We start from the raw sequence: 23,582 nt of genomic DNA on the forward strand, positions 1-23,582 counted from the left end.
GATAGAGTAGGTTGTAAACACACACACTAGAGTGGAATATGATTACGGACAGCATTCAGTTCTTATGTAAATGAGCATGCAAGTCATTTTTTTTTTTATGCATCAGGATCCCCAGCCTTGCTTAGTATTCAACGTGCACGGGAGTCCTATATGCTAGCCATTGGTATTCTGGCATATAATTTAAACAAATTGGAATCAATGCAAAAAATGCATTTTCACTACAGTAATGTAATAAAGATAAGCGTTGACAGCCTGCCAATTTATATTAGCAGCGCTAATCTAACTAGGTTTGCTGAAAGGTAACTGCCGTTGTTCTAAGAGTGATCATTTCACATTATGTAATATTGAGTTAGCTGGATGAGTGTGAACAAAACAAATAGAACTACTGAGATTTACTTTGTTGCAATGCATCGCTTTAAGTCTGCACTTCTTCACTGTGGCATTAGCGACATCTGGTAAAGTGCTAGAACAACATGATTTTCACAAGAAGAACATGTTCCTGGACAGCGCAGTCCCATCCCAAGACGCCATATAACTGAGACGTCTTTTGACCATACGTCAACATCCGCCTTTTTAGGGTACCCTTAAACGTCGGTTAGATGACGTTATCGTATCCTAACCCCACCCCAGACCTAGTCTCAGCCTCAGACGTCACGCCCACGGAACGTTGGCTAAACGTCTGATGCATATGGTACACTTAACTGGAAACACTTCAGGAATGTCGGAGTCGTCATCTGATTAGTTGAATTTTATCGGATTTCCGGGGGGCGTCAGTGTCGCGTTTATTTTCGGTCCGTCGGGAAACAAAGCGCAGAATTGTGATTGCGGAAGAAAAACTGTTGTGTTTAACTTATATGAGTGACCTATGTGAGTGACAATGAGCATTTATCAAGATCAGCTAAATGTAGTTGTATGTCCCCTCCTATCTATTATGGAAGATCAAGTGAAGTACTTAATTGCGAAGGGGATATCAGCCGCGTTTGTGGGCAAACATGAAACAACAGATGCTGACATCGCAGCTGGCCGATTCAGTATTCATAAATAAGGCGCACACTAGGGCTGTCGCGGTTATGGAATTTCCCTTGCGGTAATGTTGAGTGGCTCAATAGCGCGATATGCGGTATTACCGCCATTTATTTATTTATTTAATTTATATGTATTTGTTGCTATATAAATAAAGTTTACGATGTGGACAAAAACGAGGACATTTTCAGTAATCAATGTAACCGAAACTATATATAGTATATGCGCATTGAAAGACTTTCACTCAGCGCGCATATTGTTATGGCAACGGACTTTGAGCGAGTCATTGAACCGTTCATTCAACGAACACGTTTAAAAAAAGCTGATTCATTAAAAGAGATGTAAAGAAACAAGATGTTAATTATTTTCAACTTTGAGGTTCAACTTTTCAAGGCTCAGCTGAGCAGCAATGCGTCGCATGGGCAACGCTGAAGCTGAAGCTTCACTTATTAGAGACCAATATAGCATTGATTCAATGCGTGACTCACTGATTTTATTTCCCCGTGGTTTCCTTGTGCTATGGGATGCTGACCAGCGCTGCTGCTGATGCGCATTTATGGGAAAATATCCGTGAAGAGAACGTTAATATGATGATGCGACAAACATTTCGCTTCCCTTTGACACGACAAGCTTTTCACGACTTCAAAGACAGACGCAGAATTGCACGCGCTCTGCCGATCATTCACTGTCTGTGTGAAGCCTGTAGGCTACACATCACCATGATAAACAGTCTTGTTATCATTATGAACTTGTTTAACATTCAATACACATGCATTAAGTTCAAAACAAGAATAGCCTTATAAAAAAAAAAAGTGAATATCGCGGTTGCTGCGGTTACGTGCAATCCTCTGCGGTTGACTTGTCAGAAGCGCGGTACTACAAAATTGCGGTTACCGCGACAGCCCTAGCGCACACTGGATTATAAGGCGCATAAGATACTGCAGAGTCAAACCTTTGACTGGGTTTGCGTTATGCATCCACTAGATGTGCTAAAGGGAATGTAGCGAGTGCGCGGCGCCGGAGGTGAGCTAGGCGTTTATTTATTAGGCGTGAGCGCGCTGGAGTGGGGACGTAACTTACATTCGCAGCCTGACTCATGTGAGTATTCAATGTGCGGCAGCTCGCTGACAGCTACAGCTGGCTGTTTTGAATGAGACGACCCGGTTACTGTGAACGGGGAGCGCTTTATGAACATTCAGTGACGCACGAGCAGCGCCGGGGACAGTGTGTCTGTTAAGAGTGAGCGGGCACGTGATTTACACACATAACCTGATTTATACGAGGTTGAACTGGCCGTGTGACAAAGCGGGCATAAGATGGACATGAGCGCGAGTTCGTTGGTGAATTTAATAACGCGGAGCATTGTTAACGAGCGCCTCCGGTGACTGCTGCTGACTGACTTGTTGCACGCCGGTCTGTTGTTGTGGGGACATTTCCACGCCCCGAAACGTGACTCTGAACGAAACGAACTGTAATTGGTTGTTTGACATGTCGGTCAAACGGCCTTATGGGCGGGCCTTGGCCAAAGAAAGCTGCTATGAATTCCAGACCTTCAGCCGTCAGTCTGAAGGTCTGGCTATGCGAGACTACCCCAGACCTAAACCTTCCCCCTAAACCTACCCCGTTTACCCCGGATTTTGACGTATGGTCAAAAGACGTCCCAATACGTCAGTTATATGACTTCTTGGGATGAGACTGTGTTATCCTGGATCAATGTTATGTTTTATTCCTGAAATATAGTTGTTGTCTACCAATCATAGCCCTGTACAATGAGAGATCAGTGATTAGCGGATAGGCATGCTGTTCTAGAAACAGCAAAAGTGGATGATCCAGGAACATATTATTCCTATTTGAGTAAATGTTCCTATAGATGAAAAGAAAGTGGACTGGTATTGAACAATGCTTCACAGCAGTGATTATAATATAGTTTATCTTCAGGACCTAGCTTTTTTTTTTTTTTTGTACATCAATTAGAAACCCAACATACTCAACAAAATGACCTTGGTGAGGTATGGAGCCAGATTTACTAAACGGGAAATTAGCATGAGATGTAGTCTCATTAAAGTGTTGATGGGAGTGAAAAGGTCTGGAGGTGATCCACTGACGATGTGCAAATTGAAGAACACAGACGTATCAGCTCGTTTCTATTATGACCAGCACAATTTACCACAATTTAAGTGCAGCAAGTTAAACATTTTGTGGCTTGGTAAGCGATATGTTCAAATGACGTCTTCCTCTGGTATTAAAAAAAAATGAACATGACTGTAGAAAATTATCTTTTTTGATGATCTATTCTCTGAGCTTCCTTCTAGCAGCAACTATTGCATTCATGTCAAGTGCAAAATGGGTTAAGACATGCTTCTTAGGGCGGTAAATAATAAATTGACCACCACAAAGCTTAGTAAATCATGTTGCATGACTTACTCTCCTTCCATAAATTTTATGTCTGAAAGGGAAACTCCCTACAAAAGCATATGCAATTAGGTCAGCTGGAAAAATAATTGTCTGTGCCTTTTCATTGTTATTGTTATTTTTATTTTTTTACTCTGTGTCTTTTTTATATATAAAGATGGTTTGCACAGGCACAGACTGTTAGTGAAGCTCCATGATGTGTTTTGTCATTGCGTAATAGTAAGACAGTGAATTTATTTTAGTTTGAATTTTCAAGGTTCTTCAGAGATTATATTTGTTAAATGGGAGATTATTTTGGATACAGTAATTTATTTAGATTTGTATGGTAAGAAATGTTATTTTGAAGTGAAAAGCTAAGCTAAAGTGAAACAGTTGGGGTAAATTATTTATTTAATTTAATAATTAGTATAATTAGGAGTTATTATAAATAGTAATAATTCCACAAATTAAATATACATTTTAAAAATCTTCATGGATCATCATAACCTATAGTCTACCTCAGGGGTTCTCAACCTTTTGTAAGCTGCCCCCCAATACACCAAATGCTGTGCAAAAAAATAAATATTGACGTATTTTTAGATTTTTGTTTGACTTTTGGCCCCTTTATTAAATATTTCAAATATTCACAAATTAATATGAACATTTTTTTTTTTTTAGATTTTACTGGTTTCCTAAGGCCAAATTAGAACCTGGAAATAATATTTTTCCCACAGTGCTGAATGAGAAGAGCCATAGGCCTATGTGTCTGGAACCACAGCCTACAGAAAGGTGATTTATAGGTGAGTTATAGGCTATAATAAATATGTCTGAAAATAACGAGGCATTTTAATTGTTTATTATAAACTATTGTTTTCTAAATCAGTGTCGGCTAAAAACATATCTCCATCTCCGGATGACCCTTTAGAGAGAAATGCACCATTCATTACATAATCAGAAGGTATTAGCTTTCGATTCGAATATGTTCGTTTTATAGTGGACATTTCAAGCTTTAGCCAAGGCTATGTTTTGTTTCAGTTCTCGCTTTCAGTTCACAGAGATCATGAAACCGTGCCTGATTGTTATATTTTATTTTACAAAAGCACAACGTTTTCTTGTTATTTTGAGTTTACGCAAATAAAAGTAGTTGTGAATAATGCATTATTATTTTCTGTTTGTCCAGAAATGATAGAGTATGTTAAGTTGTTTCCACTGTTGATGGGAAAATGCAAGTGTTCACACCCGCGCCTCCCTGCCATCCAGTGCACGCTCCACACTTGCACAAAATATTGTTTATGCATCAAAATTTTGTTTTTATCTGTGATAATCTTAGCCCTGTATTATTATTATTGTCTAACCTGTATTATGAATGACATTTGATTAATTGCTTTCTAAATATGTAGCCTAATAAATGTTATAATAATGTAATGTTAATTATTATTATTATTTGCGTAGGCTACACGGACCCTAAACACACCGCGTGTGGTGATGAACACACTAAGTCAGGTTATGTAAATGTGCAAAAACTGATTCCATTGCAGATTTGTGAAATATTCATTTTTCGAATTGCCTGGAAAACCTCCTCATATGAGTGTAAAAACGTTTTTTTTTTTTTTTTTTTTTTTTTTTTGAGGTAAATGGGAGTTTTTGCAAAATTAACGTGTTTCCATTGTGCATATTTTCAATTCGCAATTTCAATTTGCTTAATTTGAAGGGTAATGATCGCAGCTAGTAATCATATGCCTAAATAATAAGCCTTTATATTCACTGAGATCATAAATCTGAGGTTATTAGGGGGTTAAAAAAAATGTCTCAGATATATGCATTTCAATACGTTTGGAGGCCATAAAAGATAAGAAATAGCTTTAAAACCATGTTATCGGGCAGTAGATTATTTGTCAATACCTGCTCTCACTTCTTGTCCATCACTTTTTCTTTTTCTCTCAGTCTCCTGATCTTGCCCTGTCGCTTCCCCTCTTAAAGCTGAGTTTTTTATTATTTTTTTAAAATTTACTGAAGGCTAAAATTGTATTAGGCCTATATTAATTCTCAATATGTACACATTCATTATTAATCTGGTGCCTAACATGATGAAAAAGGCTTTGTTAATTTGTCTTGTCCCCGGCCCTCACATTTAGCCTAGCTGCGCCCTCCTACACACTTCTGCTCAATTTAATTTTCCTTCAGTACTATGTGGGACTGCTGTATATTCTTAGGTTCCCAGAAATATATATATATATATATATATATATATATATATATATATATATATATATATATATATATATATATATTTTTTTTTTTTTTTTGTAGGACCAATCAGCAAATAGAGGGAGTGGCTGAGAATGATGATGTTGATGTAGTGCGTCAGTTTGAGTTGGAGTTTAGTAATGGCAGCGGAGAAAGACGCAAGAAAAGCTATTTGGACTGTTATTGGAAAACTGCCGAATATATACAGAATTTAAAGCCGGAGCAAGAACAATGTTTGCTAAGTTTTGTTGGTGGTGGCCAACAAAGTTTGACAAAGCCTTACAGATAAAAAACATCTGGTTTAGTTTCCCTACCTTGGTCACACTGATTCTCAATGGCATTTCACTTGATTTTCTGGACTTTTTTACGGCCCTTGGAGTTTTAGGGGGTGAGGTCACTTACCCCTTTTCCACCAAAAAAGAATAGGTTTGGAACTTGTGCTGGTTCAAAGTTGGTTCAACTTGCGACCCTTCTCAGAACCTGTTTGTTTTTCCACTGACTAGAGAGCCCAGCGAATTTCTTGCTCTCTCTCCCTCGCCAGGGCTCCAGACTAACTTTAAAAAAATAAAATAAAAGTAGTGCAAACATGTATATTAAGGAGTAAAAAAGGCAATAAACATCCTACTGTTTACAATCGTATTATTATTATTAAATAAGTGTTTAAGAGTTTTCCAATTTTTTTTTGGACAATCTTTGAAGGATGAACAAAAAATGTGTTGGTCATCATGTAAAAAATACAAAAATAAAACATTTATATGATACTATCCCAGATAGCAAACTGACATTGAATCAACGTGGAAATATGACATCGAAACAACGTTGATCTGACATTGTTTTGCTCATCGAATTAACATTGAACCAACGTCAGACGCGTCATTCTTTCAAAACTAACGGAAAATCAACTTGAAATCAATGCGTTTCAACGTTATGAAAGCAAGACAATTTTCGATTTTCATTTAGCTTTGAAGAATGCCGCGTTTGACGTTGGTTCAACGTTAATTCGATGAGCAAAATCAACGTTGTTTCAATGTCATGAGAGACGTCGTTTCCACGTTGATTCAATGTCAGTTTGCTGTCTGGGATAGTTTTGAAGTGTAGTAGTATGATAGTAGTAGTAGGATGTAGTAGGCTACTTATGAGTGTTATCATATTTATGGTTAGAGTTAACTTACTACATTAGCCTAAATCCATGGTGAATGTTGCTAATTTGTGGACAAAATTTTGGAACAAAATACAGGCAAGTAATAAGACTATAATAATACCTAATAGTGTTACAATAATAAAACAGCCCTGACTCCTAAGCTCAATCAAGCTTTATTCTATGCAAAATAAATCACATTACTGTAATTATGTTATCATTGATGATATTATTACTATTAATAGTTTTGAATGATCTAATAAAGAGATACGTTACAGTTAGTTGGCTCCAGCTGGAGAACACTCAGTTCTCAACGGCTCCTCTTTTGCTGGGATGTTTCCTCTTTAAGTGCTCCAACATGCATGTGGTGCTCCCTTGAAAAGCAAGTTCTGCCTTGCATGTATTGCACATGACAGCATTGTTGGTTTTAAGTTTTGTAAAACTTTGCCAAACCTTGCTAGTTCGGATTCGTTTGCACTCGTCATAATTCGCGCTGTTTTTTTTCTTTTACCGCACTTGCATTTGTAAAGGGCTGCATTACACTCTAGCGCCAAAGCGCCGTAGCGGTCAAATCGCGATATTGCACGCCCTTACATTAGGTCACGTGAGATCAAACGACTACTTGACAACAAAGATATTTGTCGACAATTTTTTATTGTCGACTAATCGTTCCAGCCCTAATGGTTTATAACAGAACTCTGTGCCAAATCGAAATGTTTCTCACTGGATCTCATAGCGATGATGTTATTAATTCTGAGGCGAATTCAGTGGATTTCTTCACCTCATCTCCTAGTAACAGTGTCGCGTGAGCGAGATCGGCCCGCGACTGGCCAATTTTCCTGGCCGAGAACCAGTTCTTTGGCTGTCAACACAAAGAACTGGTTCGCGAGTAGGCACTGGCCCCGATCCGGCTCTCAAAATGCTTTGGAATAGAAAAGGTGCATCTTTCTCTCTTGTCAGTGGAACTGGCATCCCCCCCTGGCATGTCTCCGTCGTCTCCTCGTTCTTCCACCTTTGAAATGTTTCCATGTTGCACAGTAGCCTGGTGATCACTGTACAGCATTTGCGGCAGATCCGAAACGACCGCAGCAGCGTATTTTTAATTTGTGTTTTGGTTACACATCACCTAAGGTGAGTGTGAGAGCGTCAGATGATTTTTACCTTCTCTTATTCCTAGAAAAACTATGAACATTTGATAATCAACAACTAAATGACTATCATGAATCATAAAGTGCATAAGATGCATAACATACAAGTATTAAGGTTCTGTGTTTAGTAGTCTCCTCAAACGTCTCCTCACTATCGGCTAGCTGCCTGTCCCCTAAACACACTGTAAAAAAATGCGGTCTCTGTAGACACCACAGGCTCCAAAAACGGCAACAAAAACAATCATGTCTCACCCGGACCACGAAACCAACAAACAGTGTTCCAGCCAATCACTGGCAAGAATTATTTGAGGGTGGGTCTGGGGAGTTAGTGCGCGTGCACATGAAGGAGGTGTGTGTGTGTGTGTGTGTGAAGGAGAGAGAAGCATAAGTGGGAAGTTTGAAAAATGGCCGAAACACGACCAAAGAGACGTCGTTCTGAGGAACAAATTAAAAATAAGAAGGAGTCGGATAAAGAACGTGCGAAGTTCCGAATTTACATCGGTAGCAAAGCTTTTGAACAATGGCGAGAACTCCGGCGGCAGAAGGGCTTCCAGTCCGACATTCAGGTTGCTCTGTTTTTGCTGGACAGGTGGGTAACGTTAAATTGTTTTTTTTTTTTTCTTCTAAATTGACGCTTATGTTCGCCAAACCCACACAAGGATATAATTAGCTAGAAGGGAGGGGGAGGAGATGAGATGCGGAGGAGGGAGGGTCTAGCTAGCCTCCGATTTGTTTGAAAATATTCCGAACGTCAACAACACCCAGGATCGCTCAGAGAACCTTTAAGATTAAGATGATTAACATTATAATGCATCAAACAAATAAATGAGAGATTTGTTATTAAGTAGCATAAGCTATATACTGTAACTCATAATGTAAATTAGAAAACCATATGAAGAGTTCAGATGCAAAAGCCTCTAAATGCCATTTGAAATTTTCTTCTTTAATGATGATTTTTATCAAACTTGTATATTTAAGTTCAGTAATTTCACTTAAATAACAATTAATAGGTAATCTTCATTGCCATTTAAGTGAAATCACTGAACTTAAATATACAAGTTTGATAAAAATGATCATTAAAGAAGAAAATTTCAAATGGCATTTCGAGGCTTTTGCATCTGAACTCTTCATATACTGATGATATACAACAATGTCAATGTCTCTAAAGAGGTTTGGTTAAGTGATATTTACATTCCGCGTGGTCAAGTGAGGAGACTGATGGTAATCTAATAAAAGTGCTATGGGATGTTGATCTCATGGACCACCAAACTGGCCCTAAAATCGGGAACAAGCAGACGAAGCTTAACCTTGTTGCAATTTTTTTCTGTATTTCTTCTGCCTTTCTGGGTCAGGGACTCCGAATTTGGTCGATACTCAGAATGTGGTCGTATCTTTACCTTCACAAGCTCTAGACTCAGAGCACGGAATCTGCTAATGTATTTTCCTTTTCAGAAACTGTGAATCTTGTGTCTGTTAATGTCTCACTGAACAAGAAGTGTCTGTTAAAAGTGTTTATCGGTTCCCGATGGGGAGATTGAAATTTGGTGCTTCTCCATTCCATTGCTGTGATTGGCTGCTGGCATCAAAGGCGACACACACTCTGCCCCCTGTTTAATTTGTTTGCATAATCTAAAGCACACAGTTGGAACAGTGTTTTTAAAGTTGTACCAATGCAGCATACTCGCTTCCCAAAACACCACAGGAATATCGATGACAATGTTCTGAACACTTGAGTCCAAACATGATAGAAGAAGATTGAACTCCCATGCATTCTTTTATTAATTTGTTCGTTAACAGCTGAATTTGTGTAAGATGTTGCACTGCAAATGGTTGCTACTAAGAGTACATATTTTACTGAAGTATAAAATGGATGTGTTGTAGTTTACGTCCATTTTAATGGTTTCCAAAAATAGTTATGAATGGATTTGAATGGATTATTATGGTCTATCTAAATGGTCCTAAGGAAACTGTATGGTGGTCTGACCCTAAACCTTAATAATTAGTCTCAAGATGGGTGAAGGAGGGTATTAACTGCTTGTGGACCAATGAGAATTCCTGTACTTCACTGGGCTTGGTACTAAGAGTCGTCTTCCGGCCCTGAGGTATCTTGACAGTCTTTCTAGCATTCTTATCTGATGGCATTGGACATTTGTCTGTGGTAGTCCACCAATATCTAAAATATAGCAATGATTTACACCTTTGAAAACATATATACAGTATATATATATATATATATATATATATATAAAGCCTGAAAAGCTAAAATATATTTTGCTGGCCTCTTAACCATAGACGATTATGCAATACCATACAAATTCCATTTTATTATTCGCATTTAAGAGCCAGAAATCCCTCTTTGGTAATGTATAAATATTACCAGCAATTGTTCTACTTTTCTCGAAAGGAAAGATGTTCACTACATAATGAATGAAGTGATTCCCTCTTCTGTCAGATCTGTCCACTCCTTATTGCGAACCTTGACTTTACACTTGGTTCAGAGTTAAGAGCTTTCTTTATCTGCACGGTGAAGTTTGGTGGCTTAGCACAGCGAAGAGAATCAATTCTTTGCAAGATTTGGCAATAACTAAATTAGCGAACAGGTTCCAGCAGGTGTGAGAGAAAATAACTGCATGCGATTAAAGTGTCCAAATCAAGGTCAAGTTTGTCGTGCGACTAGCCCCAAGCGTGGAAATAATGATTTAAGTGCTAAAGATTTCCCATATCAAGAAGTACACACAAAATGTGTTACCTGTGGCCCTGTGCGCAGGTCCCAAGAGGACTTTCTGGAGTTTCATTTTGAGCCAATTGGTTATCATGACGCGTAACTCGGTTATCATTCTGAGTTTTATAAGTTAAAGGGCTAGTTCATCCAAAATTGAAAATTCTGTCGTTAATTGCTCACCCCCATGTCATTCCATACCCCTAAGACTTTCCTTTGACTTGGGAACACAAATGAAGATCTTTTTAAAATGAAATCTGAGATATCTGTCCCTCCATTGACAGTATACGCAACTACCAGTTTCAAGCGCCAGAAAGTTAGTAAAGTCATCATTTAAGTAATTTCTATTGACTCCAGTGGTTTAACTTCAATTTTATTAAGTGACGCTAGTGCAATGTAATTTTCCACTTTATTTATATGAATCTTAAGTTTTAAATCTTTATTGCGCATTCACAAGAGCATCATCAGGGATGTGTGCTGTGTTGACACGAGCAGACATGTGACACCAGAGATTAATTTTATAAAAAAAAAAAAATACACTGGGTGAATTTACCAGTTAAGCTCAATCAGCCGCATTGTGGCATAATGTTGATTACCACAACAGCAACAAAAAACATAGTTTTTTTTTTATTCAAAAGCTTTGAAATTTAATTTGAGCTTACAAAAGCAGAAATGTGAAGCTTATAATATTATAAAAAAAAAAATTAATCCAGCAGTTAAAATGTGTGTCATTTGAAAGTTGTTCCTGTCATCTGCAGAGTCTTTCAGGATTTTAGGCATTGCATTGTTGTATTGTCCATTCTGCTTTGGGCTTGAGCATTTAAAGCAACAGATGACATAACTGCAGCACATTCTTAGAATAAACATTCGCTGGTGTGGAGGCTAATATAGTTAGCGTTATATTTGTAGTTATTGTTCTTGGTGTGAACGGGCCATAATTTAGATTTCTGCTTTTTTTGAAGAAAGGGAAGGAGTTAAAGACTCAAAAATCTGTTAAAGGTCCCATATTATGCCCCTTTTCACAAGACGTAAAACAAGTTTTTGATGAAGAATGTGTATGTGAAGTTTCAGCTCAAAATACCCAACAGATAATTTTTTACAGCATGTTTAAATTGTCATGTTTTAGGGCTCAGAAAAACACGCTGTTTTAGTGTGTGCCCTTTAAATGCAAATAAGCTGCTGTGGCTGCCGGCACAGGGGGCGGAGCTTCATGGGCTCGTGCTCAGTCTCTCAGGACAATTTCATCTCACGGAATGATGATAATATCAGAAACTCTCAGTAACGGTGTTCATTTTGAGTCGGACAATAATGCCTACAGAGTCAGAGTGCTGAATAGAGATGGAACAGGTATAGTTTAGTAGTTTAATTACGGTTATTATAACATATTTGTCATTTGCTTGTAGGTATCTATTATTTATTAATAGCCCACAAGTCTGCTGTTTCGGACCAGGTCCGAATGATGATCAAACATATACTGATAAGTTTAATAAAGTTTGTTGTACATCACACAAAAGATGAAGCATCAGTTTTACTTCAGAAAATCACGGTAAGAGCTGAGTAAACACAGTAAGTTACAAGAAGTGCGTAAGTTGAGGAAGCATTCCTGTGGGCAGATGCTAGTCAAAAAACTGTTCTTCTGACGTCATTAAAGAAGGAAATAGAGGGATGTAGTCCAAACGGGCCGTTCGATGAAGGCTACTTTTGAGCTTTATCATTTTACAGATATTATTTATACTCTAACAACTACATTACACACTAACTAAAGTTTGAAACATGGCATCACGAAGAACAGGACCTTTAAAGATTTAAAAATCTGTTAATTGATAGTTCCCTCACTATATATGGTGAAACGTATATAGATTTAACAGGGCATTTAGATAGCCTACTGTTATGTTTTGAAAGTGAAAAAAAAAAAAAAAAACGAGTAAAATCTTTATTTTCTGAATTCCCTGTGAGACACTTCCCACTTAAAAGCTTTTCTTTGAAATATTCTAAAGATGTTCCTACCATTATTTTTTATATACACTCACCGGCCACTTTATTAGGTACACCTGTCCAACTGCTCGTTAACACTTAATTTCTAAGCAGCCAATCACATGGCGGCAACTCAGTGCATTTAGGCATGTAGACATGGTCAAGACAATCTCTTGCAGTTCAAACCGAGCATCAGTATGGGGAAGAAAGGTGATTTGAGTGACTTTGAACGTGGCATGATTGTTGGTGCCAGAAGGGCTGGTCTGAGTATTTCAGAAACTGCTAATCTACTGGGATTTTCACGCACAACCATCTCTAGGGTTTACAGAGAATGGTCCGAAAAAGAAAAAAACATCCAGTGAGCGGCAGTTCTGTGGGCGGAAATGCCTTGTTGATGCCAGAGGTCAGAGGAGAATGGCCAGACTGGTTCGAGCTGATAGAAGGGCAACAGTGACTCAAATAACCACCCGTTACAACCAAGGTGGGCAGAAGAGCATCTCTGAACGCACAGTACGTCGAACTTTGAGGCAGATGGGCTACAGCAGCAGAAGACCACACCGGGTGCCACTCCTTTCAGCTAAGAACAGGAAACTGAGGCTACAATTTGCACAAGCTCATCGAAATTGGACAATAGAAGATTGGAAAAACGTTGCCTGGTCTGATGAGTCTCAATTTCTGCTGCGACATTCGGATGGTAGGGTCAGAATTTGGCGTCTACAACATGAAAGCATGGATCCATCCTGCCTTGTATCAACGGTTCAGGCTGGTGGTGGTGGTGTCATGGTGTGGGGAATATTTTCTTGGCACTCTTTGGGTCCCTTGGTACCAATTGAGCATCGTTGCAACGCCACAGCCTACCTGAGTATTGTTGCTGACCATGTCCATCCCTTTATGACCACAATGTACCCAACTTCTGATGGCTACTTTCAGCAGGATAATGCGCCATGTCATAAAGCTGGAATCATCTCAGACTGGTTTCTTGAACATGACAATGAGTTCGCTGTACTCAAATGGCCTCCACAGTCACCAGATCTCAATCCAATAGAGCATCTTTGGGATGTGGTGGAACTGGAGATTCGTATCATGGATGTGCAGCCGACAAATCTGCGGCAACTGTGTGATGCCATCATGTCAATATGGACCAAACTCCCTGAGGAATGCTTCCAGCACCTTGTTGAATCTATGCCACGAAGAATTGAGGCAGTTCTGAAGGCAAAAGGGGGTCCAACCCGTTACTAGCATGGGGTACCTAATAAAGTGGCCGGTGAGTGTGTATATATATATATATATATATATATATATATATATATATATATATATATTCAGCTCCTGTTTTTATTTACTTACTTACTCATTTTATTTATTTATTTTCCAGTGTAATCAACATGCTGTCAATTAAGCTTAACTTGCATTGAAACCAAACTGTTCATTTAAATGAGCATTCTGTGATTCGCAAAATAAGGCCTGGGGTTTTGAAGACTTCTTCTCTCAGGTATCTATTTAGCTCTTTAAATCTTCAAATTTGGATAGGAAACTATAATCCTCAACTTTAAAAAAACACAGCTGATAGAGCTAATGTGATTTTTGGATAAATAATTGTGGTTGGGGAAATAATTCGAATTATGGACTTGTTTTCATAGCGAGACCGCACATCTGTCTAGGAAGTAAGTGAGATACTAGAATTTGTTATTTGATGAGAGCTTCATCCCAAATATATCATCCCCCCACCGTATATCCTTTTTTCATCACACATTAATTGGTATCTCATTCCCCCATATTGCACAGATGTCATCGTCTTTGCTAGTCATCATTTGGCTAATACTTCTGAAATACACACATATGTGCACACATGGCACAGCCGTCTACCCATTGTCATGGCAACAGCTGCTGAAAGGCAGAAAAGGAGATATGACAGGTTCCTTATCACCACAGTGAAATATTAAAGCTACCAAAGATCTGATCCAACCCCCCTTCCTCAAACACTTTCTTCCTGATCCATTTCATAAACACTTTCTTCTTTTTCTGCTCCTCACTTGTGTGACGTCTTACATTGATTTAAGGCAGGATTGCATTTGTCCTCTGTCTGTCTCTTTCTCAGTTTGGCCTCTTTTTCCTTCTGCATAAATTTGTTGTCTCAGTCGTGTCCCACTGTGTATTGTCTGCACATCTTGATGGATGAATTTAGTTCCTGATAACGTTTTTGTTTCCAGTCAACATCATTTACCTTTCCTAAACACTTTTGCTTTTTTTTTGTGTGTGTTGTTTGTTTGATCCGCAGAAGCTCTGGGTGGATTTTTTGAAGCTTTGTGTGAACACTGAAACTGTGGAGAAAATGATAAAGAAAAAAAAAATGACAGAATCAGTTTCAGTCAAACCGACCGTGTGGCATGTGGACATTCATAACTCACATATACATTGGATAGTGTGGCCTAAAAGTGACCACACTGAAGATGGTTTTTATTTTGTTTTTGTTTTGTTTTTACCTGGAAATACACCGTTTTTGAATTTTGAAAAATATTTAGGATTTAGTATTTTTTATTTTTTTACTTAACTTTAGTTAGTTAACTTTAGCTAATTTATAAGTAAATGGTGTATATGCCTAGTATAAAGTAAAATAATCATCTTTTAAAATCTAGTCACATGTGCTATGCTCTTAGAAATTAACACTTTGTATTCAGGTTGGTTTAATGTGGTTTTAAGAAACTTGTATGTATTTATTTCTAAAAAATGTTCAATTTAAAAATATTTAATAAAAAAGTTACAATTTGAAATATGCGGTGTAAACAAATACAGTATTTTCTCTATAGTGGGTGGGGGGTTGATAACATAATCACACTGATATTTTTGTCTTAATACCAAAAAAACAACACATAAAATATATATTTTTTTTAAATGCACTTTTAAATTAAAAAATAGGCTAATAATTGACTTTCATACATACAGCATTCAATACGCTTTTGTAAGTTATTTGACAAGCCAATACTAACATCTGTTAGCAAATACGCTTGTCAATCCCAAACAGTGACAGTGTGAACATCCGAAGTGCCGCACTAACACATAATCTCCTGACAGACTCCAGCGCCTCACAGGTAACACATTAATATGGAACAGAACTAAGAGACAGTGTCTGTGTTTAGCTTCAGCAACACTTCCCTTCACACGTACCATCTATCATCAGATCCAGCACTCGCAAGGTTTCTCAATCAATCAAATGCCACGCACCGCTCATTATTCCCCCATATTCGCTGAAGAGAGGTCTCAATCTCGCTCTACTGTGTCTTTTAGTGCAGCTAGTCTTATGTGAATAAAGTCAGTGGAGTTTAACAGTGACTGATGGTTGCCAAGTGAATGGTCTGTCTAAAGGGTAGGTAAACACAGACAATCTCTCGTGATGCACTCTGGTGATCTCATTGCAGTGAAATTGAGAAAAAAACATGTTGAGGCAGATGACAAAGACCCAGGCTGAGAGACTTGCCTAAATATTTTGTATACCTCGATTCTCTGAAATGGGATCAAATCTCCCCTTGAAAGCAGGAAAGAGAATCTTTTTCGTTTTACCTGTTTACTTATGCTTTTTTTTTTTTTTGGCAGTAGATTATTACAAATCAAACATATTTGAAGATATTAGGTTGTTTCCAGTAGGAAGAAAAAAATGCTCAGAAATAAACATAAGGGAATGTGTTAAAGATTATATGGAAATAAACTAGGGGTCAATTCTGACTTGGTTAGCATGTTGCCGATGGCATGGGGTGACAACAAGCTGGTTGAGGGAGTGTGATGCTCTGGGCAATGTTCTGCTGGAAAACCTTGGGTCCTGCCATCCATGTGGACGTACCTAAACCTACCTACCTAAACATTGTTGCAGACCAAGTACACCCCTTCATGAAAATAGTGTTCCCTTTCAATGGCCTCTTTCAGCAGAAGATTGCACCCTGCCCAAACCGCATGCATTGTTCAGGAATCGCTTGAGGAACATGATGAAGAGGTCATGGTGTTTCCCTGGCTTTTTAAATGCCCCAGATCTAATGCAATTTAGCATCTGTGGGATATGCTGGACCAACATGTTTGGTCCATGGCGGCTCCACCTCGCAACCTATAGGACTTAAGAATCTGCTGCCAGCATCACAGAACACCTTCAACACTTTGAAATGTTGAAATGTGACCCCCGTCCCACGTGGCATGCACACGATTCAAACTTTTCTGGTATGCAAACTTTTGACTGGTACTTTCTACATAGAATGCTTATTTTTTTTCATTCCACTGCACTGCTTGACCATTGTATTTCTATGTGAACCTGCACTAGGTGGACATTTTTGACAACTGTACTGTCATATCACATCGATTGCTCATCACCCGCTATAGAGCATCACAGTCCAGCCCACAGCCGGTGCCGGAAGTAAAAATTCAATACAATTTCTCCATTGACATTTGAGATATAAGCCACAAAAACGTAACCATAAATGGTAGACTTAAAACCAGCTACGGCTGTACTAAGCGATTGTATATGCTCATATAAACGGCAAAAGTTCATGGGGCACTAACCTTGTCTTAAGATAAATGCCTTTTATTCGCGATGTATTGGATAAGTACTTCATTACCCACAATCCAGAACAATCCCACAATCCAACAGTGATGCATCTGATTGGTGGAAGTAGTGTCACATGTCTGAAACCCCACGAAGGTACGTGAAGACTGAAGATTGCATAATGACGTAGGGCTAAGTTCATTGGTCGCACTTCTGAGACGCCCGCGCGCCATTGGCTGTGCAGTTGCCACAGCTTAGCTAATGAGCGAGCCATATACTCAATGTTTTTGCATGTCGAGCTGCAAATGCGTTTGCTTCAGTAAATCGAGGAAAATGAGTTTCCCTGCACATTCACTATATAAAATTCACTGGAGGAAAAAGTTCACGTGCCCGTCGTCAGATTTGGAAGTCGCTCAAAAGGCTCTTTCACGGTGGCTTTCAGACGACTTCACTGAGGCGCGGTGGTTTATGGGAGGAGTAGTTCCTTTGCTCGGAAGTGAAAATATGTACACAGGCTTGTACCTTTCTACTTTTTTGGATTTTCTCTTCGTTTTTTCACATGAAATGATGTGTTGTATGCTTACGAGTTCAGCCGTAGCTGATTATCCTCAGACATGCTCTAATACTCTTTAGATATGGATTTTACAAAATGTCAATGGGAGAAATGAATGGGAAATTTACTTCCGGCACCAGCGCTCTCTCGGGCTGTGGGCGGGACTGTGATGCTCTATTCCGCCGCAGTTTGCACACGATAACACCCTAACCTGTCGGCGAGCTCAACGATTTGCAAATCGGGCTCAAATCTGGCTTGAAATCATGTAGTATGAACTAGGTTTAGCTCACCACTTTTCGGTAAAATGCCATGTTTGTAGTCGAGCAGCGACATGCAAACTGTTGCTTGCAAACTTTGCATTTTCGAGGCCCCCTAGTGGCGCGAGGCCCTGTGCGGTTGCACAGTTCGCACAGCCCTTGTGACTTCTCTGCCTTCAGGGATGCCATGCTTCGGAAGGTTGGTGCTGTTTTGGTAGCATGCGGAGGACCAACAATGTTTTAGGCAGTTTCCAAACCTTTGACTGGTACTTTCTACATAGAATGCTTATTTTTTTAGTTTTTTTAGTTTTACCATTGTTTATCTACGTGAACCTGCACTAGGTGGACATTTTTGACAACTGTACTCTCTTATCATATCTTTTGCAGCAAATCGCACAGTCTAAAAAAACAAGCCCTCAAGTTTTTTTAGTTTTTTTTTTTAAGATTCATTCCAATGCTTTGTATCTTGCCTTTTTTAAAGGCAAAATGCTGTTAAAGGCAAAACACTTTATTAATGTATTTTATTTATTTATTTATTTGTACTTGCTTCACATGCCACACTCATTCATTTTCCGATTAATCATACTATTGTTCAGTCTTATATATTTACCGCTTTTGCAGTGCTGGCATGTTCCTAGTTACAATTCACCACATCCAATATCTTTTAATTAAATTTTCCTACACTTAATTGAAGGTCTTACTTTTAAAAGCAACACCAATAAAAGGCGAATAAACGAAAAGTATTGAAAAATGTCTCAAATAGCCCATCTTTCCCTCCTGTTCCCTCCCCCCCCCCCCCAGAAAGTAAATTGATTGTTTGCAGTTAGGAGTTCCCTGGTGTGAACCAGTGGTTCCTGTCTTCTGCATGAGTCAGCAAAAACACTATTGAGTGAGCAGTTACTTTTGTCTATAAAGTTAATAAGCGGAATATTTAAATCACAACAGCAGAGGTGCCAAGATATTTGTTTGTGATTGGTAATAAACTGGGTGCAGTGTTGATGCGTGATTAACAACATGTATTTAATGGCGGCTGTATTACAAGACATGCACCACCACAGAAGCTTGTTAGATCCTCTTTTTTTTTCTCGTAAATGCTGCACGTGACTTATCACTGCTAAATGTCAAGTACATGCCACTACTAGATCTGAGGAATGAGATATAGGACTTAAAGATGTTTGTCTGTTCACTCAGAGCTGATATTACTAAACACATTTGGGTTTTTAGAGACTCGACACTATCAGAAACACTGAAATTGTCATAAAAAAAATAAGCTGAAAACCACTAAAGAAAAAAAAAATTCAATAACTATACTGTTAAAAAAGGTTATTTACCATAAAATGAAAATTCTGTCATCATCATTTCAGCTTCATGTCCCTGTAAGACTGAATGTATTCAGTATAAATCAAGATACATATTTCTAAAAAGGTCTAAACAGGTCTAAAAGCCACATATTTGGTTTAAGTCAGCCAGCATTTCTTTTTTTCTTTTCTTTTTTTTTAACTTCTCAACTTCTTTTAGCATCAAGCCATGGTTGAATATCAGACGTGAGGTCTCAGCTGTAGGCAGACAACCGTGAAAGTCTCTTAGCCATGGCTGCTTCAGTCAGGTATTATAAACATCACGCTCCACTTTTTCCCATACCTGGGGCGTACACCACAGATCGCAATCTACCCCCAGACCGCAGCGCTGCGGTACAGTATATGCTGGCCTTTCTGCTGCCGACTGCCATATACACCGTTTCAAACCCCCTATTGATGCCACGCTGGTCTCTCTCAGTGACCCATTTGAGCTTTGCAGTCTGGTGATAGTGAACCAATTTGTAAGCCCCCCTCATGTGTCACAGCATCTCTTTTGAGACATGATTACCATCACAAGTACATTTTAAAGGGCTTTTTTCCCTTCATTTAAGTCCACAATTCCATGTAAGTACTGTAGTTTGCATACATACGTATTTGTACTCTAAGCAGGTTAAAATGCATTTAAAGTTTTACATTTGGTAATGGTACTTTCTGTTAAATTCTGAAATTTAATTCTATTGATTACCGGTAGTTAAAGGAGTAGTTCACTTAAAAAAAAAAAAAAAAAAAAAAAAAAAACGTTTCCTGATAACTTACTCACCGACATGTCATCCAAGATATCCATGAAAAAAAAAATAATAAAAAAACGTTTAAGTTTTCAAAGTTAAAGTTTAAGCTCAAATGCTTGCCTTGCTTTGTTCTGTGATGCGCGTTCGTGACTCTCCTGTTCGAACTCGAAAAGGAATGAATCTTTTTTTGGTTCATTCAACGAATGAAATGAATGAATTGACTCGGTAAAAGATTTGTTCATTTTGATGAATGAGTTCGAACAGGGGAGTCACGAACGCGCATCACAGAACAGAGCAAGGCTTTGTTATTTATTTTTTAAATGAGCGATCCTTTCGCTAGATAAGACCCTTATTCATCGTCTGGAATCGTTTAAAGCCCTTTGAACAGTTTGCAGTTTGCACTGAAACTGTCTTTTGGACCTTGAACCTTTGGTTCCCATTGAAGTCCATTATGGAGAAAAATCCTGAAATGTTTTCATCAAAGACCTTAATTTCTTTTTGACTGAAGAAAGAATGACATGGATATCTTGGATGACATGGGGGTGAGTAAATTATCTTCAAAAGTGAACTACTTCTTTAATAATGGGTAATAATTTTATATTAATATTTTTTATTTTTTTTTTATTAAGTATTGCTATTATGTTTTGTAACCTGTTTTGTGAAATGCATTTAGTCATTCATTATTTTTTATCATTTATACTTTATTATTTATTTATTTATATTTATTTATTATACTTATTTATTTTTGTAATACAAATACATGTGACGTGTGTGTATGCAGAGGTCCAAATATTTTTTTTTAGGCCATAATATATATTAACATGACAAATGGCATCTATTATGTAATTAATAATTGCGTAAATAATAATCTATTACTCTGACCTAAACATGTACAATGTAAACATACTTGGAAATGTTTGAATTGAATGTTCTCAAATAAATAAATAAATAAACAAACAAGCATAACTATCATCAGATCTTATCTGTCTGAATTTCTTGATGGAAAAAAAAAATGTCATGTTTGAACTGATTTGTTGACAGAAGACTGTAATATCTCAACTGACCGTCTACAAAATAGTTTAATATCCAAAATCATTAATGCAAACAATGAATTGTAGGTGCAAGATATAGTGTCCATGACTATGGTATACATTGCTTTTATTAACATGTGCACCTTATAGATTCCTTTTTCTTTAATTTTCTGAAACAAAACTCTTTTGAGTACAATCATTTATTTCTTCTGATGTAAAAAGATGTGTCTGGAATCTCATTATCGCCTCTGAAAATGTACTGCTTGCAGTTCCACTTTTGTTCCAATTGTGATGACACTATCGCAAATAGATTAAGCAAACTGCAGTCGTTTTGGTACCAGACTTAGAAGAAGAAGAAAAAAAAAAAGACTGGCCTAAAAATCTATATTGCGTAAACGACGAAGCCCCCTTTCATTGTAGATTTCCCACCTTATGAATTCCAACACAAATTTATTTTGTTTATTTATTTAACTCTTTGGAGGCTTTTGTTTGTGAACAATGAAATTAAATTCATTATTTATTAGTAATTGTTCGATTTGACAATTTGAGGGGTTACAATTCTACACAAAGGGTAGGCATATACATTTGAGAAATTAACTGTATGAAAGTTAAGGAGCCATGAAATTAAATACTATGGTTTCCTCTCTACGTTCACAGCTCATTGAGACAGATGCTCTGTATTTTCAAACTCAAAGCTTTAGGTCTGAAATGATAATATAATACTGTTAGATTTGGCCATATGATGTAACGGGTTTTACACCAGGTTAATGCAAGATGGCATTTTTTTTTCAAACATCAAGTAATTAAGGCTCTTGTTTATACCATCATTACAGTAAATTACTTTAAGTAAGGAGTAAAGTAACACTACTTTTAAATATACAGAAAAATATCTGCATTACTTTTTCAAATAAGTAATGGAAGTTACTTTGTTTCCCCACTCATTGACTGACACCTCTCCTGTCTCAAAGTTGAGAGATATTGAAAGTAAGGTTCAGATGACCTCACACAGGTCTGTGTGTGCAAACTCAGAATATTAACCAGTGTCTTTGCTGCTGACATTCAATCATACCAATAAGCAAAGATAAACATCACATTTGTCTTTAATTGTGAGTGTTGAACTATCTTCTCCTGTGGCACAGAATGGCAGCACAGTTGAAAGTTGGGTTTGAATTGTACATTCATGAATTTGCATTTCCTTCACCAGAAACTTTGGTGTTAAAGGGCCTTTTCATTTGCCAAAAATAGAACATTTTTCATTTTTAAGCATTTTTTATTAATAAAAAGTAACACAATTAGTTACTTTTTTAGGGAATAACACAATATTTTACTGCATTCATTTTAAAAGTAGATTTACCCAACACTAATTATGATTATTACTCCTCATATATTACTCAGCAGCAATGCCCTAACGTCTAGAGCTGTTTTATATGACCGAAGCATATTATTGTCAGGATTATGCTTTGTTTCGTTGTTTGTTCCTGACATCCTAAGGTGACTAACAGGGGCCTTTTACATGACCGCGTTTTCAACTAAAAACGGAAAACTTTTTATGCATATTGGCCATTCATTTCCTCAACAACAGCGTTTGGTGGACTTTAAATGCAAACTTTTGAAAACAAGTGCAAGTTTTTGAAAACTATACCATTATTTGCTCAGTGTAAACTAAAAAAAAAAAAAATGAATCTGTGAAAAGTGAAAACAGTCATGGCATGTACATGCACATTGTGTGCATAGTCTATAGGCATGCACATTTGAATGAGTATTTGCACCTGTTGTCAATTAATAAGTTAATTAATCCATGCGATTCCCCTTGTTTAGTTCTGGTATACATTTTGTTTAGTTCTTTGTCTTGTGTCATCAATATTAGTGGACGTGTTTGCCTTTTCTCCTCTGTTTTCCCCACATGGATTTTTGGATAAAATACTGTTAATTATAGAACAGCCGCATTGAAACGTTGAACAAAAAGCTTTTGGTAGCAGAGATGAAATATTTATTAACATGTTAATCAATTGCATTAGATTCAAGCTCATTTTCAAACGCACTAATTGTTTTTCATTGCTTGCAGTTGAGAGAAGTGAGCTTTCCGTAGCGCTAATTCAATTTATTCCCATCCACAGCTGATGATTAATGGAGCGAGTTGGCTAAAATCTATCACACATGCAGAGGTGATTATTGCATTATGTACTTCTGAATAAACGCAAGGTCAGTGGAGCCCCATGGCAGCTCTTTATTCCCACTGCCGTCTTTCATTTGCACAACATGGGTTCATTGCCACCCCAGCATCTTGTTTAGTCCTTGGGGGAATTAAGAAAAAAGATAGAGATAAAGAGTATTTGAAGATAGAGTAAGTATTTGTCAGGATTAATTAATAGAGTTGATATGGTGCCTCATTGTTTTTTTTTTTTTTTAGAATATACCCAATGCGGAAATAAGAATAAGACAATATTCCTCAAAGTTTTGTGGTTAGTCTACAAACTAACTAATCTAAAG

At 37.6% G+C, this 23,582-nt stretch overlaps 1 protein-coding gene across 2 annotated transcripts in view; it reads left to right on the plus strand.

Annotated features, from left to right (window-relative positions):
* Window positions 1-23,582, plus strand: part of naaladl2 (N-acetylated alpha-linked acidic dipeptidase like 2) — a 368,062-nt gene that overhangs the window by 65,882 nt on the left and 278,598 nt on the right. The window contains exon 1 of one of the 2 annotated variants that reach the window (XM_089124955.1): window positions 4,100-4,214. The exons of the other annotated variant lie outside the window; for it this stretch is intronic. The gene's annotated coding sequence lies outside the window, so the exon portion shown is untranslated. Of the gene's footprint in view, window positions 1-4,099; window positions 4,215-23,582 lie in introns of those variants that run through there. 2 annotated transcript variants of the gene reach the window in all.

The sequence above is a fragment of the Pimephales promelas genome, chromosome 21 (assembly GCF_988280905.1).
Source record: "Pimephales promelas chromosome 21, fPimPro1.hap1.1, whole genome shotgun sequence".
In the NCBI taxonomy this organism is placed as follows: Eukaryota; Metazoa; Chordata; class Actinopteri; order Cypriniformes; family Leuciscidae; genus Pimephales; species Pimephales promelas.